Below are 14,872 nucleotides of genomic sequence, written 5' to 3' on the forward strand. Positions count from 1 at the left end.
AGGAACAAAAAGACACACTGAAAAACAAAACAAAACAAAAACTAAGTCAAGAAATGACCCCTAGTCAAAGTCTTAAATCTTAAAGGTCGACAGGTCAGTGTACTTTAAAAACTGTAATTATATTCCTTAATTCTTCCATAGGCTTACTGTGTCCTGTTAAGGTTATTCACTCCCATATACCATAGCCCATAATGTCACTTGAGGTATCTGTACAGCTTCTCTGGGTATTAAAGCAGCTTGATATGTTTTTGTTCCATTAATCTTTTCTCTGAGGCTAGTGATGAGTTCATCTGACTCTTTTCCATCAAGTTGAAAATTCTTTTCAATTAAAAACTCATCTCTACAGATGGTATTAAGAGAGACCTGTTCTGTCTAGAACAACAAATATTGCGATATCTCAGGAATTGTTCTATAAATCATTGGAAGTAGATTGACTTCAAGGTTCCTGTATTTTTTTTTTTAAGTGAGCAAAAGTTGAACTGATGAGAATTTGGCCCATATGGTTTATTGTTGCTAGAATGGATCAGTTTCATCCCAGTGCCTGGACAATTTTGTTGCACATTAATGTGAAATATTGTGAATGTTTTAACGAAGTTATCAACTATGAAATACTTTATCTAAAATATTATGATTACAAAGGTGATAATAGAAACAGTTTAAACCAGGAAAGAATGCTCTGTTAAAGAGGATTAGAAAGACCATTTATTGAATAGTATGGATTTCTTCCAAGCCCCCGTGTGCAGAAAGCATGCAATGCGTGAATAATTCATCTAGAAATTCTATCGTGAAGTTGTATCAGTTTCCATAGTAAAACCTGGCCGCAGAGGAGGAAAATACATCAACATCTGTGACAAGCTCTATGAAGAGACAGTGGCAAAGCCTTTCAGGCACCAGGAGCAAAGCAAAATATAATAAATTCACTTAAGTGTCAAATTTGTGTCGGCTGAATAATGACACCATATGTCTGGGTTGCTATGTCACCATAGGCTGCTCTGAAAAAACACACGGCTTTGTAGAAACGGCTGTCAGCCCAGGGAGGAAACCTTGCTGGCTACTGCCTTTCTATCAAAGAAACCAGAACTTGCTCCATAAGTGCAGTGCCTGATGATCAGGAAGGGCTGTTTTTGTGTTAGGGTTGTTTTGTGTGGCTTTTTCTTAATTTGTCATCATCTAGAGGGAGACTTCTAGTTAGACTTGGCAAGGATAGTTAGGCTGTTGTAGATGTCTTACCCTTCAAATGAGCTGAGGTGCAGCCTTGAAACCCAACAGTTGGTCTGCTATGTGGGTGTTAATGAAGCACCTTGTCTTTACACATCTCTCTGGGAAACCCTCCTCCAGGCATTTCAAAGACATTACCTCACCCATCTTCATAGCATCCATTCATAGGAGGTTTCCAGGACTCAGTTATTATTTTCACCAGGGGAAACTCAGGCACAGAAAGACCATGGTCATATTAGCCCTTAGGAAGCACGATTCTGCCGACAACTCAGGGTTCCTCACTCAAGGTGATTGGCATTCAACTAAGTGTGCAGACACCCTTAGTGGAAAGGAGGCTTTTCACTCTCTCCTGGGCCTTTGTGTGTTCTGGTATGCACAGTGATTGCTGGTGCCCACTTCATGGCTGCTGTGTGGTTCTGAAGGCAAAGGCACTGCTTCTGGATTCCTCAGCCCTGAGAACCAGATTTCCACAGATCTCGCACTGGGACACCTTTCCTAGACTGTTCATCCTTCCACATAGAGCCCACAGCATGGGAATTATGTCTGTAAAGCTGCTTGAATCAGCCTGGGACTCTGGAGAGCACAGTCTTGCCATGCAGGGGAATCAGTTCCCCTACCATCTTTGAACAAATACAGCTTTGCCTTGGTTTTCCATCAGTTAATCCAGTGGCCTTAAAGGAGATCATAGCCAAGATAAAGTATTTGCAATGAGTTGTATTTAACTTTAATCACAAGACTCTAGGAAAGTAAATTGTGTAACTTGATTTAAGAAAAATTACTTTCCACATATATTAGTTTTCCGGATGAAAGCCTTCATTCTAATAATTTAAAAGTTCTAAATTAATTTTTAATCAATAACCATTTTACATGTGGTTGCAGACAAAATGGTGCCTATCTGAATCACTTGGAGAGCTTCTCCACGTATGTGTGGATGTATGCACACGTGCATGCAGCACTCGAAAACACTGATTCATAGGATCTGGAGAACAGCCCAGGAGGAGAGATTTTGAAAACCTCCTCCCCAGGTGAAGCTGTTGTGGAGTCAGTGATTTGTCAGAGGGCTGCACTTGTCTGGGCTCCTTTACCCCTCGCACATGGGAATATAAAACATCAAGTGCAAAGTGAAACAGATAAAAAAGAATTGTGGTTTCCTGACCAGACAGCAGTGTTTTCCATTCATTCAGCAGTGTAAAGAAATGGAGAGGTAATAAACATGCAGAAGTTCAGACTGAGTCTGAAAAATGGAGTTTAAGGCAAAGGAAGCCTGGGGAGCAACCATCGCCAGGATGTGTCTGATGGGCCACCTCCCCCATCCCACCATGCTCCCATTCCAATAATCCAATCTGTCAGCTTTTTTAACCTTTTTTTAAACCAGTCAAAAGAAGCAGGTTATGCAGATAAAGGATGGCTGCAAATTCACAAGTGGGACAATTCCTCCATTCCCTTGAACTTGGACAGAGTGTGTGACTACAGTAGTTCAATTAAGAGAGCACAAGGAAACAGTCCGCTGGGTCAATGCTTTCCTTAAGACTACCCTAGGCCAAGAGAATTTGTGTTCAGGGATGTTGTTCAATAGTCTCAACTAAGTTTCTGGCCAGAAATCCAGTATTTCAGCCTAATGGAACCCCTGATAGCAGCCCTGTCAATGATAGAAGTACCACCCAGCCAAGCCCAGGCAATTGAAGAATCACAAAAATTAACAAAACCAAGTACCTATTGGGGTGGCTTGTTGTACAAAAATAGATAGCTGAGACAAAGGATCAGTATATTTCCCAGTCCATACCAGTCTGAAGTTACAAAACTGAATCATAATTATAATTTAAAGATAGTATTTTTGGCCAAATCTTCTTCTATTTTACAGGAATTTCAGTGCCCTTGTGTTCTTCCCACATAATTTCTCTAAGGGGTGTCTGGAGTATAGGCTCTGGGAATCTTCCCTTTTGGTTGCTGTATGGTGCTGGCTATTTTAAACTTCTCATTCTGCTGACATCTGTGCCCTGAGCCGATGTTCTTTTCTCCCCTGACCCTAAGAGGAACAGACTCTTTCATGACTGCTGTTAACAGTCATAACCGTGCTAAGCCTCTGGATGCTTCAGTCTGCACCTAGGTTCCATCTTCATTGCTGATGAGGATCCTGGTGCCACTGCAGCTGATGCTTTGTTTATAAGGCTGCATGAAGATGTTAGGAAACAGTTTACTATTGCAATTAGTAACCCATGTATCCATCTCCATATACTCAAATGAATGAAAGAGGTAAGTTTGTTTGGATTCTCTGTTATTTTTTGGCAGAAAAACTCAATAGATCTAAATTGAGAACTCTGAATATGTGTTGCTAAAGTTGAAACCTTTATCCTACTGTAAGACTGTGGACTAATTGCTAGTGAATAGGGTCCAGCTGGAGATACTTCTCAGTCACACTTTCCTTAGAAGGAATTTATGCTATATTTGGGCAAGATGAAGTATTTGATTTGCTTTGTATTCCATAAATACTACAAGTAAAAGATAAAAGATTTTCTCTTTAGATTTCAATGATAGCTTAATTGATGGCCCAGTCTTACAAATAGGAAGTATTTATGAGATGGACTAGAAATCTGGAAGAGAACAAATTTTGAACTCTAATGCATGAATTAAGTAGGTGTTTGGTAGCACATTTATTATATCAATACCTGGAAATTATTTCTGAGGAACAGTTATGCATCTACTTCTATTCTGTGCGTTCTAAAGGGACCATGTCTTCCTCTAGAATTAAAATTGAACTGGGCCAGGGATTTATCTCAGTGGTTCCACTGCCTGCCTTGCAAACACAAAGTCCCAAGTTTGATCCCCGGTACCAAAAAATAAAAATAAATAAAGTTGAACTGAATGGAAGGAGGATACAGTGGACTCTGGAAGTATGACTGGCCTGACATATGAACAACTTGGGTTACAACTGGAATTTTAGTTTTAACTTAAGACCAAAGTCTTGAGTTATGATCCAAATGCTGGCCACTTGTGCTTCCAGATGGTCTCAGATACAGATTTAACCTTAAAGAGTTCTGGAAGGAACATTACAACATCCTTTCCTATGTGGGTTATTGAGAAATCCTGGGCCAATATCTCTCTAAGGACACAGAGATCTGCCTGCATATGGGAGAGAGACTTTGAAGATTGTATATAGGAGCTTGAGCCTTCAATTGTTCAACTTGAGTTACAACCAGCCCTTGTGAACTAATAGAGTTCATAAGTCAAGGGTCCACTGTATTTGAAATGTAGGATAATTGATTGAAAATATGAAGATATATCCAAATTTAATAGATGGGAGAGAAGAGGGAATTTAATAGATGGAAGATGGGAGAGAAGAGGGAGAAAATAGATATTGAGTGAGAGGATATTAAGAAGAAATTATCTTCTAAAATTATATAACAAAACAGGCTGATTCTCTTGTGTGTGGTTTTGGAAGATTAAAGAGAAAGAATTCACCCATTTTTCCTGGGCATGTAGGTATTGAGAGATTAATGAGAAAATGAAGAGACCTTGATACCTAAAACAGAACCCTCTTTGACATTCTCAAGATATTAAGAGAAATAAGATCAGGAAAGGATCCCACTGATTACTCCTTCCTCTAGTAATACATTGATGCAATGATTAATTCCCCCCAAACTGACACATTTTCACTCTCATGAAACATCTTAGAAAAATTGAAGAGTTGGAAACAACTGAAAAAATAGACTAGTTAACGTTCTCACAAAAAAAAGTGTTGGGGGCCATCTTTCCAAAGCTAGTGTTTGCTATTTCCTTCTAAAAGCAAATGGTCAATGGTTTGAATGCCTCTGAATTTTGTTGAACTTGGTAATTTTCATAGTAGAGTATGAACAGGCCCTTGCTGAGTTCACTTGGCTATTACTACTCATAATGAACATCTGGTTAAATTCTTATATACAAATGTGAAGGAATTATATTTTTTTGAGTTGCAGTTCTAGGAGTCCATTTGACAATTGGAGCTCTCTTTAGCTTGCCAAAAGATGCTCTGATAACGTTTGGATCTTGAACCTCACTTTGTCAGACATACTGGCAAGAGTCCTACATTTGAGGAATAGATCTTCTGGAAGTAGGACCTTTTAGCCAATTTGGAAGAATTTGAATTTTTGCTGGAACAATGAAGTTGAGTTCTAAGCCCTTTCACCATATGTTATAAATATTAACAATGAAGGTAATGTGGGTGGGGGAGATTTTTTTCAAGATGAGGATTTCAGTCTTGGCTGACATGATAATAAAGTCATTCACTGAGAAACAGAGCAGGAGGTTGTTCTAATTTTACATTTGCCTCATTTTTCACAAAAGTAAAAGGAATAAGGAACTTCATATAGTAATCAAGTTTATAGAGGCAATATTAATGGAGAAAATGATTTAGGCCAAATTACACAAGTATTTATAGCTTGGAATTTGGAGGTGCTATGCTTAGTAGTTAAGCAGGCAGGATGTAGGGCCAGATTCTCTGGGCTTTGCCAATAGCTCTTCCACTTAGAAGCTGTGTAAACCCAAGGTTTACAGAAGTAGAGCACCTTGCCCAGTTTTCTCAGGCTGATGCCTGCTTGAGTTCATCATAACCCTTAACTCGTAAAATAGGTGTGAGGATTTCTTTTAGTTCTTGGTGCAAGATAGGGAGTGAAATTCTGAGTGCTCAATACATAGTCATTGCTTTCATTATTACTGAATAGAAACAGTTGGCCATGAACAAATGTATTTACTCAGGTAGGGAATTTTGTTTCTTTTGGTGTCTTAGATACTGAGAGGGACTTTCTGCAATTATGTGCTTGACTTTCATGAATTATTCATTCTAATAAAATCCTACCTGTTATCCTTAATATGATGGCTCATGGATTCAAGTCCTTGTATATCCTTTCTTGAGTAGATACTAGGCTAGAACACTTCGCCTACCCCGCTGGACATAAAAGATCTTCTAGAATTCCTCTCCTTTTATTATGGAACCAAAATTGCTTTCATGGGCGTGAGGTCTGCTACAGAGCATTTTGCCTCTATCTTCAGCTGATGTCATGGGAATGTAACACCCAACAGTCAGGCACAGCAGGATGCAGTCCTTCCTAAATTTGGGAACACAGGCATGAAATGTCACTTTCTAATGGTGAATTTAAAAAGAGAGAGAGACAGAGTTCTTTTCTTTTGTTGCTGCAGCAGCAGCCATGAATATGTTCAGGCTTCAGAAGAGGCTGGCCTCCAGTGTCCTCCAGTGTGGCACAAAGGTCTGGCTGGACCCCAGCGAGACCAGTGAAACCATCAATGTCAACTCCCCTCAGTAGATCTAGAAGCTGATCAAAGATGGGCTGATCATCAGACAGCCTGTGATCGTCCATTCCAGGGTGCGATGCCAGAAAAACACATTGGCTCGCCGGAAGGGCAGGCACATGGGCATCGGTAAGGAAGGGTACAGCCAACGTCTGGATGCCGGAGAAGGTAACCTAAATGTAGAGGATGCAGAGGTTGTGAAGGATGTGCAGGCTGCTCTGGAGAAACTAGGAATTTAAGAAGATTGACTGCCGCATGGGGCACAGCCTATTCCTGAAGGCAAAGGGGAATGTGTTGAAGAGCCAACTTCTCATGGGGCACATCCACAAGATGAAAGCCGACAAGGCCCGCAAGAAACTTCTGGCTGACCAGGCTGAGTCTCTCATGTCGAGATCAGGGAAGCGCACAAACACCGTGAGAAAGAGACCCTCAGAATCCTGTGCGTGGAGTAGGAGACCGAGGAGTAGCGCCCCTGTGTGTACATAGTGGACTGAATAAAACAGCTGTTGTCCTCTCAAGGGGAGGGGCATATTATAGGTGAACTTGTCATCTGTTTGTTGGCAAAACTGAACCTTCTGGGTGAAGTCTAATTTGTGTGCTGCCCATAAAGTCATTATACTCCCCGGTTGCCCTACAGAAGGTACAGGATGGCTCCCAAATCCAATCAAGGCTCTGGACCTTCTCTCCAAACCCTGTTAAAGTCACCAGGATCTTTTGTAGTATTTTACTTTTTAAGGAAAAGAATGCTGTAATCTGTTTATTACATCTAGACTATGTGCTTAAAGAGATTATTGTATTATCATTAACGGATGGTAGTGATTTGCCTAAATCTAGAAAAAGACCAGAAGGCTAGTTGATCAAACTGTCAGCACTGGGCATATGACTGTTCCTCCCTTCTGCTTTGAGAACTATGCCTAGAAATGTAACTGGGCAGAGTAGGTTATCACTGATTGATGGTACTTCTCCTTAGTGTCACATGACACTGTATTCACTCTGCCCTTTAAATGTAATTTAGATTTCTCATGTGACTTTTCCTTTAGGGAAAAAAATGATCTGACCATGGCTAAGAGCCACTCTGAGCCTTAGGGAGTTATATTTTTCACTGTATATTAATAAATTGGTGTTTCAAATCAGTCTTATGGGTATTTTGCTAATGTCAGTCTCTAGAAACTGATCACTCTGGGTCAACTAAAAAGACAAATATTAGAGTGTTGAACTTACACAGGTGGATCTAGCATGGGCTTTAGTGGACCTTTTCAGGATACTGCCAAGTAGAGTCAGTCTGGGGTAGTTGTCGTGTCTGACCTGGCTCGCTTGTTGCAAGGACTAGAAGATCAGGGAAATTAAGCCTCCACTCTTCCACCCTCTCTCTAGAGAGACAGATATTACCATGTTCCCATTAGGCTAGGCAATGTTCTGTGCCTTTATAAACTGGAAGGGAGTGGGAAGAAAGCAATTAGATTGCCTAGGGAATTAGTGTGTATAACCACAGAGATCTTGTGAGGTTTCCTAACTCAGCTCCAATTATGATGTCACTAGCACAACATCATGGAAGGTACTTGACTTGTGTTATTTTCTTGGCCTTAATCCAATTCTATTAAAACCCGAAGATGACTTTTTATTCTTACATCTCAAACTCTTGGCGAATATCCAGAGGAGCACACTCTCCCTAAGTAGTCACGTTGTTTGAAGTCTGTATTATTCAGAGGGGTGAGTTAAGGCTGACTGCTAAGGAAACATCTGCACATCTACAGCAAAGTGAAAATGTAGAGTCAAAATATGGCTATTATTTAAATTCAGTTTCATCTCCATGATGTTTGTAATTTAACATTTGAATTTTCATGTGGTTGTAAAAATTCTCATCCTAGAAAAAATAAACCCATTGCAAAGTTATTAGGGCCTAGACACTAAAAAGTTTTAATTAGACTTATTTTGTTTGTTCTCACAAAATCTAAAGACAACACCAACTATTTTTCCCTTTCCTGTTTGACTTATTTCATTGAAATATTGTCACAGAAAACCCAAATACCTTCTGAGAAACAGTTTTACATGAGTAATACTTTTCCAGAAAGGGGGAAAATGGCAACTTATTCAGAAGGGGCAAAAAACCAAAAGCTCAGAGTCACCCTTTGCTGACAGAAGTTGCCCTCTGCTTTACCTGAAAAAAAAAAGCAGCAAATCTTCATGAGCTAGCTGAGAAAATGCCCTTGGGCACCAAACCTGCAGTCTCAGAAACCACTAAGAAGGTGATTGCTTTTCATTGACACTCTCTTCCCCTTTGCCAGAAATGTAAAGAAGATGACCTACCTCATAAACTCCTGGATACCTTTGTTCCCCTTGAAGTCACAAGTTCTTTGTTTATCTTTTCTTTTTGAACCCTGGGAAAAGTATATCAAAGTGATTCAGCCTGCCAAAAGTTTGTGCACTTAGGAACTGGCACTGTGACAAATGCCTGCGGAGAAGAGAAAAGGATTTCTGTGTTTCTTAGTGTTGTTCTCTCCCTTGAGATGTTTCCAGAGACTTGAAAGGAGGGCTGTGCCGAGAAACTGATTAAAAGTCTCGCATTAAAATTGAAAGTTGGTGTGAACCACAAGCTCTCCCGCTTCCACTTGCAGCCCAGTAAAGCAGGTAACTGGGATCACTTATCACAGAAACCAGAGCTGGAAATGACCAGTCCAGCCTGTGTGCCCTTTTACCTGGCAAGGGAAAGATTCTTCTTGTGGTCTCCATTATTTAGTCTGGTTGAATCTTGAAACATGCTTCAGGAAGAGCACATCCAAAGTTTCCTTTGGGAGCTCCCTCCATAGTTGAAAACATAGGAAACTAGTTCTGCTAATAAGTTGGAGATTTCTTTTGGTTAGGTTCATCCCATTATTTTGAGATACTTCTGGCTTCCTCTGTCCTTCGTGGTCTTAGGAAATTATTTCATTCTCCACTTTCTCCACATCTGAAGAGGGGAATTGTAGCATCATTAAAATACTGTTTGGAAAAGACTAGAGTGCTGGGGACGTAGAGAGAGTTTAAACTATTTACTCCATTACTAGTCATATGTGGTTTCAACATTTATTCAGAAAACTCTGGTTTTTAAAATTTTTTTTCCAAAATCAAAAGAAAGCATTGGTGGAGGTTGAGGTTGGCCTGCACTGTTGTGGAGATGCTGTGCCCAGAACCTAGAGAACAATCTGGGCCCTATAACCTGAACTATACTGGATGTTGTCTGACAGGCTCCTTAGCCAATGCAAGAAACCAATGGCAGTTTGAGGGAGTGAGCACCTCAATAATCAAGGCTATGTGGGGTCCAAGTGGCCCGGAGCACTGGTGTCAACACTGTTCCATGTCCTCATGTCACCAGCTCCTCTGTCTAGTGCTCTTACCATCATCCAGTCCCCTCTAAGTTGTCACCCTGTGAAGCATTTGCCAATCTGTTGAAACTGCTGAGCTGTTGGCTGGCTGCCCTCTTCCTGTCCAGCTCGGGGCATTTATATATTACAGCGCACATGGCTTTTAAACTGAGGGGTCTTTCCCAGCTCCCGAGTTCCAGATGCTTGGGATAGAAATGACAATTGGGAAATGTTTTCTTTTTCTTTGTGGTGGTATTGAGGAGAGGGGGAGGCCTATCAGAACCTTTCAAATGGCATGATGTATAATAATTGACATCCGAGAGCCAAGTGATACATAAATTTAATCTTTATTTCTGCTCCCATTAGGCAGGTACTATTGTTGTTCTTATTTTATAAGCAAACTAAGTCTTGGGGAGTTTAAGTAACTTGGTCAAAACCACATTGTTTGTAAGGGGTGGATTTTGTTTGCATTTATGTATTTGGACTTCAATCTACTCATGTTTTCCTCAATCATGATGTAGTCTTAGTGATGGTGGTGATACTACTAATCATACCAGCAAACATTTGTTGAGAACTTATGTACCACCCTGTGATCAACCTTTCATGTGTGTTATCCTATTTCATCCCCAGAATCATCTTAGGAGATAGTTCTAATATATCCCTTTTTATATATAAGGAAAACAAAGCACAAAGAGGCCAAGGTTAGATTCATGCAAAGTTATTTCATTCAAGGTTATGTTTGATATTACATAGCTAGAAGGTTGCAGAGCTGTGGATTCAAACACAAGTGCATTGACTTTAAATTCTGCATTTGGCTTACATACATGTCTTCCCTGATGACTCCATCTTTCTTCCCCTAGAGTGGCCCTGTCATAACAGTGGACATTTTGTAGATATTCAGACATTAATTTAGAAACTGGTCCACTCATAAGTTACCTCAGAACTCATTAACGCTGAAGACAGGGTTGGCACCTACAAAAGGCAGCATACTGACAGAGTAATGTTCTAGCCTTACCCATTAATTCCCAGTATCATCTGGTCCATCATCTCTGTGCTCTAACATTATGTAATTATATATACTCCAGGTAGAGTCAAATGTTTCTCTTTGGTTTCTTGTCCCTTGTTATACATGTAAAATAATGATCTGAAAGTCCAACAGTGCCGTCTTTCAACAGCCTTTGTGAATTGACCATAGAGTGGACAAAGCTAAAGACAAGGTGTTTTTTTTTTATTATTTTAGAGAGAGAGCGATTTTAGCTTAAGTCAACTGAGATATGGATGCTAGGTGTCTATCCTCAAGGAATTGAGAGCCATTGGTCTGAGGGAAGAAAGAATCAAATAAGACATCCCTCAGTAAAAAAGTTGGGTCACTAGTTGAGAACATGAGATGACAAGATACTTAAATGGCTGTGCATAAAAAATGTAAAGAACACTTCTACTCATTGCTTTGCATCACTGTGGCATGAAAAATCCTGCTTGATTACTCTTACAGATGAAAGAATTATTCTTCATTGCCCAGCCATTTAACATTCCTGAGTTCTTTGTGCTCCTTTGAACAAAGTATGTAGTTGAGTGATAATCACAAAATCCAACTGTGGATTTTGCAGAAGCAATTGACTTGAAGGAGACTTAATTTCCTCAGGGATTTATATCTGGGATCATACAGGCTCTTGCTGTTGGTGGTCATCATAGAAAGCCTGCAAATGAAGCCATTTTGAAGAACAGTAGATCTGAGGGACAGTCTTAGTCTGATTGGGTTTCTATGACAAAATACCATAGATGAGGTGGCTTATAAACAATAGGAATTTATTTCTCACAGATCTGGATGCTGAGAAATCCAAGATCAAGGCACAGGCAGGTTTGGTGAGGATTTACTTCCTAGATAGTCAAATTTTTGGTGTAATTTGACCTAGTGGAAGGACAAGAGATCTCTCTGGGGTCCCTTTTAGAAGGAACTAGCTCCATCATGATGGCTCTACCCTCATGACTCAGTCATCTCCCAAAGGCTGCATCTCTTAATGCCATCACCTTGGAAAGTGGTATTTCAATATGTGAGTCTGAGTGGTATTTCAATATGTGAGGGGAAGTGGATCACAAATATTTTGTCCATAGCACACAGAGAAACATCTGAGCCTCTTGATTAATATTTTTTCCTGTTTCAGCCAATCTGATTTGGATTTTCCAACCTTTGCCACTCCAATTTCCACAGTGGGATTGATGGTGACAGATTGGGTCTTTTAAAAGTTAGATTTATCAGGAAAAACCTAAGTAAGCAACTGAAAGGGAATGGAGCAAGGTGCTAATAGTTTACCATTTCTAGGGGCAGGTTTAGGGGTAAAGTTTTTCTAATAGATTTTTATTTTAAAAACCCCACTTATTTCTTTGTTAATAGGAAAATACTATATATACAATTTTAATATTTCCTAAAACTGGCATGCAGTCTTCTTATTACACTGCTCCTTTGTCTCCAGTCCCTCCATATTCCAGGTAAAAGCCATGCATTTACTCCTCTAAACTCCCATGATAATTGTAAGAGAGCTCACAGATGTGCTTTAGCACTTACACACCTCATTCATCTTCCTTCTATAAGGTAAGGTTTAGTCTTCTCTCCTGTCACTTGAGTTATCATCTTTTCTAACCCAACATGTTTCTAAATGCGCTAATCTTGAGAGGTCAATTGCAGAGTTATTTGTCAAATAAAGTAATAAATGTATTGTGATAACTGCAAACTGGGAGATGATGATGACTAATAGCTTCCAGAGGCAAAATGGTGTTCAACAGGGTTGGGGGTGGGGAGAACAGAAGTGTGTGTGACAGATTTGCTTTCTGGTATATTTGCCTTCTGCTCTGACACACACACCATTCACAGGAGAAGTAAATGGGAAGCCTTATTTAAATAAAAGCCCTACAGGTAGGCTAGAGCCTCCATTTAAACCCAAGGTCACATTTATCCTCTATCTGGCTGCTGTAATTCTGGGTAGGAGCAAGAATTTCTCATAAGGGGGAGAGAACAGGGAAACACAGGGCCCTTAAAATGCCTGAATTTACTAGCTACTCTGAATTGATTTCCTGTATTTCTTCTTGGGGGAAAAATTCAGAGCAAGTGACAGAAAAAAAAGCTACTTCTGGCTTTTGGAATATCCTGGGAGTAGGGAGTGAGGAGGGGAGGTTTCTAATCTTTCCAAAAGTCTTTAAAATTAAAGCCTAAAGGGAAAGTGTCCATGCTTGTGTGTGTGTGTGTGTGTGTGTGTGTGTGTGTGTGTGTGCGTGTGTGCATGTTTTCTTGATGTTTTTTGTGTGCTGCTAAATTTCTACTTTTAATGTTGGTTACATGTAGGCTAAATTCTCCTGAAAGCACATTCTTCACATTTGCCATGCATCACAGATGAATACTGCTAGCTATTGAAATCAAACTGGTCCATTCTACTAAAAGTGAAATTTGAAAAATCTAACTATAAGGAGAGTTAGGGTTGCTACTGATTATTCTACTGATCAAGGTGTGCTCTCATAGCAGCAGAAACTGGAAAATGGGGTATTTCTGCTAATAGATGTTCATATTTTCCTTTGTGTCTTATTGTATGAGTCATTATATACTACTAAGTAATCACACGCTATTAAATAAGACACTAATAATATTTTGCTTCTGAGATTTTATAGCACGTACTATTCTTTTCATTATGAATTTTTGGACATGTCTTTAGATAAAATCTTAAGAGATAAAAGCGTAGAGACTAGTGGATGGAGCCACCGTATGCCCATCACTGAGATTTAATGTACAATTTCTTCATTTTTTGAAGTACTTGAAATTAATCACAGACCTGCAACATTTCATTCCTAGATAATTATTTCCATTCATCTCTAAAATAATTCTTCTAGAACAATGCTAATGTCATTACACTATAGAAATCACTAATATTTACCAGTAAGTATAGGTGACAATATTTTAACTTTTATGTTCCAATGACAATATTTAATGTTGTTTTTAAGATTATGTTAAAAATTATCTGAAATTTTAAATCATTGTCAATAGATAATTGTTTTACTTTTTATATTTGGTAAAACCTTGATGTTGTATATGGAAGAACACATTTCTTGTATTCACTTTACAGATTTCATTGAAAAGCTCATTGAATGAATTTGCATCAGTTCTTTCCCCACATTCTTTAACATAATGTTTTCTTGTTCAAAATACATGTGCTTTTGGTACCATGAATAATCATTTATTCCTCTGAGATTTTTAAAAAAGACACAGATGGCTTACTGTGAGAATAACTGAATCTCCTTTCAAGCCATACCCCTGGTGCACATGGAACAGATGACATATGAAGCTGTTTCTATTCTATGGGGTTCAAGTCACTAATGTGTTGGATGGTTGAGTATAAGAATTACAGTGTTAGACTTTCATAAATACTCTCTCCGAGGACCTTGTTAGAAGCCATGTGTTTTGACAATATCTGTGGATGCTTTATAACAACAACTATTAAAAGGTGACCAACACAAAAGGTCACCTTGGACACTTGGAAAGAGCTCAAAATATGAATAAAAGGCATGTGCTGAGTTTCAGCTTTCTGATTATTTGCTGCATGACCTTGGGCCAGCTAATTGACTTTTCTGAGCCCATTTCTCAATTTGTTAAACAGAGCAAATCATAAAGTTATGAGGATTAAATAAGATAAATACATTTAAGAAGTACAATATTTTTTTAAATTTTTAAATTGTTTTTACTCAAAGACAACCATGACAAATTTTATTAACTATTAAAAGCTACATTTTACTAAAAACAACCTGTCTTTAAAAATGTTTAATCATACAATATATACAATACATGCTGCTTTCCTTTTTGGGTTTCACTATCCGAGTCCTTCAGCTGGCATCAAGCACTCAGCCTCCGCCTGCTCTGAGCTGGAGGAATCAAAGGCTCAGAAATCTCAAAGGTCTTCACGATCTCCTCCCAGTCACGATAACTCAGAGATATAACTGCTTGATTCCTAACTTGGGTGTTATGGTCAGTTCCCTCAGTTTCTTTTCTT

At 39.2% G+C, this 14,872-nt stretch overlaps 1 pseudogene; it reads left to right on the forward strand.

Annotated features, from left to right (window-relative positions):
- The first annotated feature begins 6,398 nt into the window (after positions 1 to 6,398).
- Positions 6,399 to 6,987, forward strand: LOC101723784 (large ribosomal subunit protein eL19 pseudogene; annotated as a pseudogene).
- Positions 6,988 to 14,872: the final 7,885 nt, after the last annotated feature.

Source organism: Heterocephalus glaber, unplaced genomic scaffold (genome assembly GCF_053883595.1).
Source record: "Heterocephalus glaber isolate CG9 unplaced genomic scaffold, H.glaber_assembly_v1.0 deba00001553, whole genome shotgun sequence".
Taxonomy (NCBI): domain Eukaryota; kingdom Metazoa; phylum Chordata; class Mammalia; order Rodentia; family Bathyergidae; genus Heterocephalus; species Heterocephalus glaber.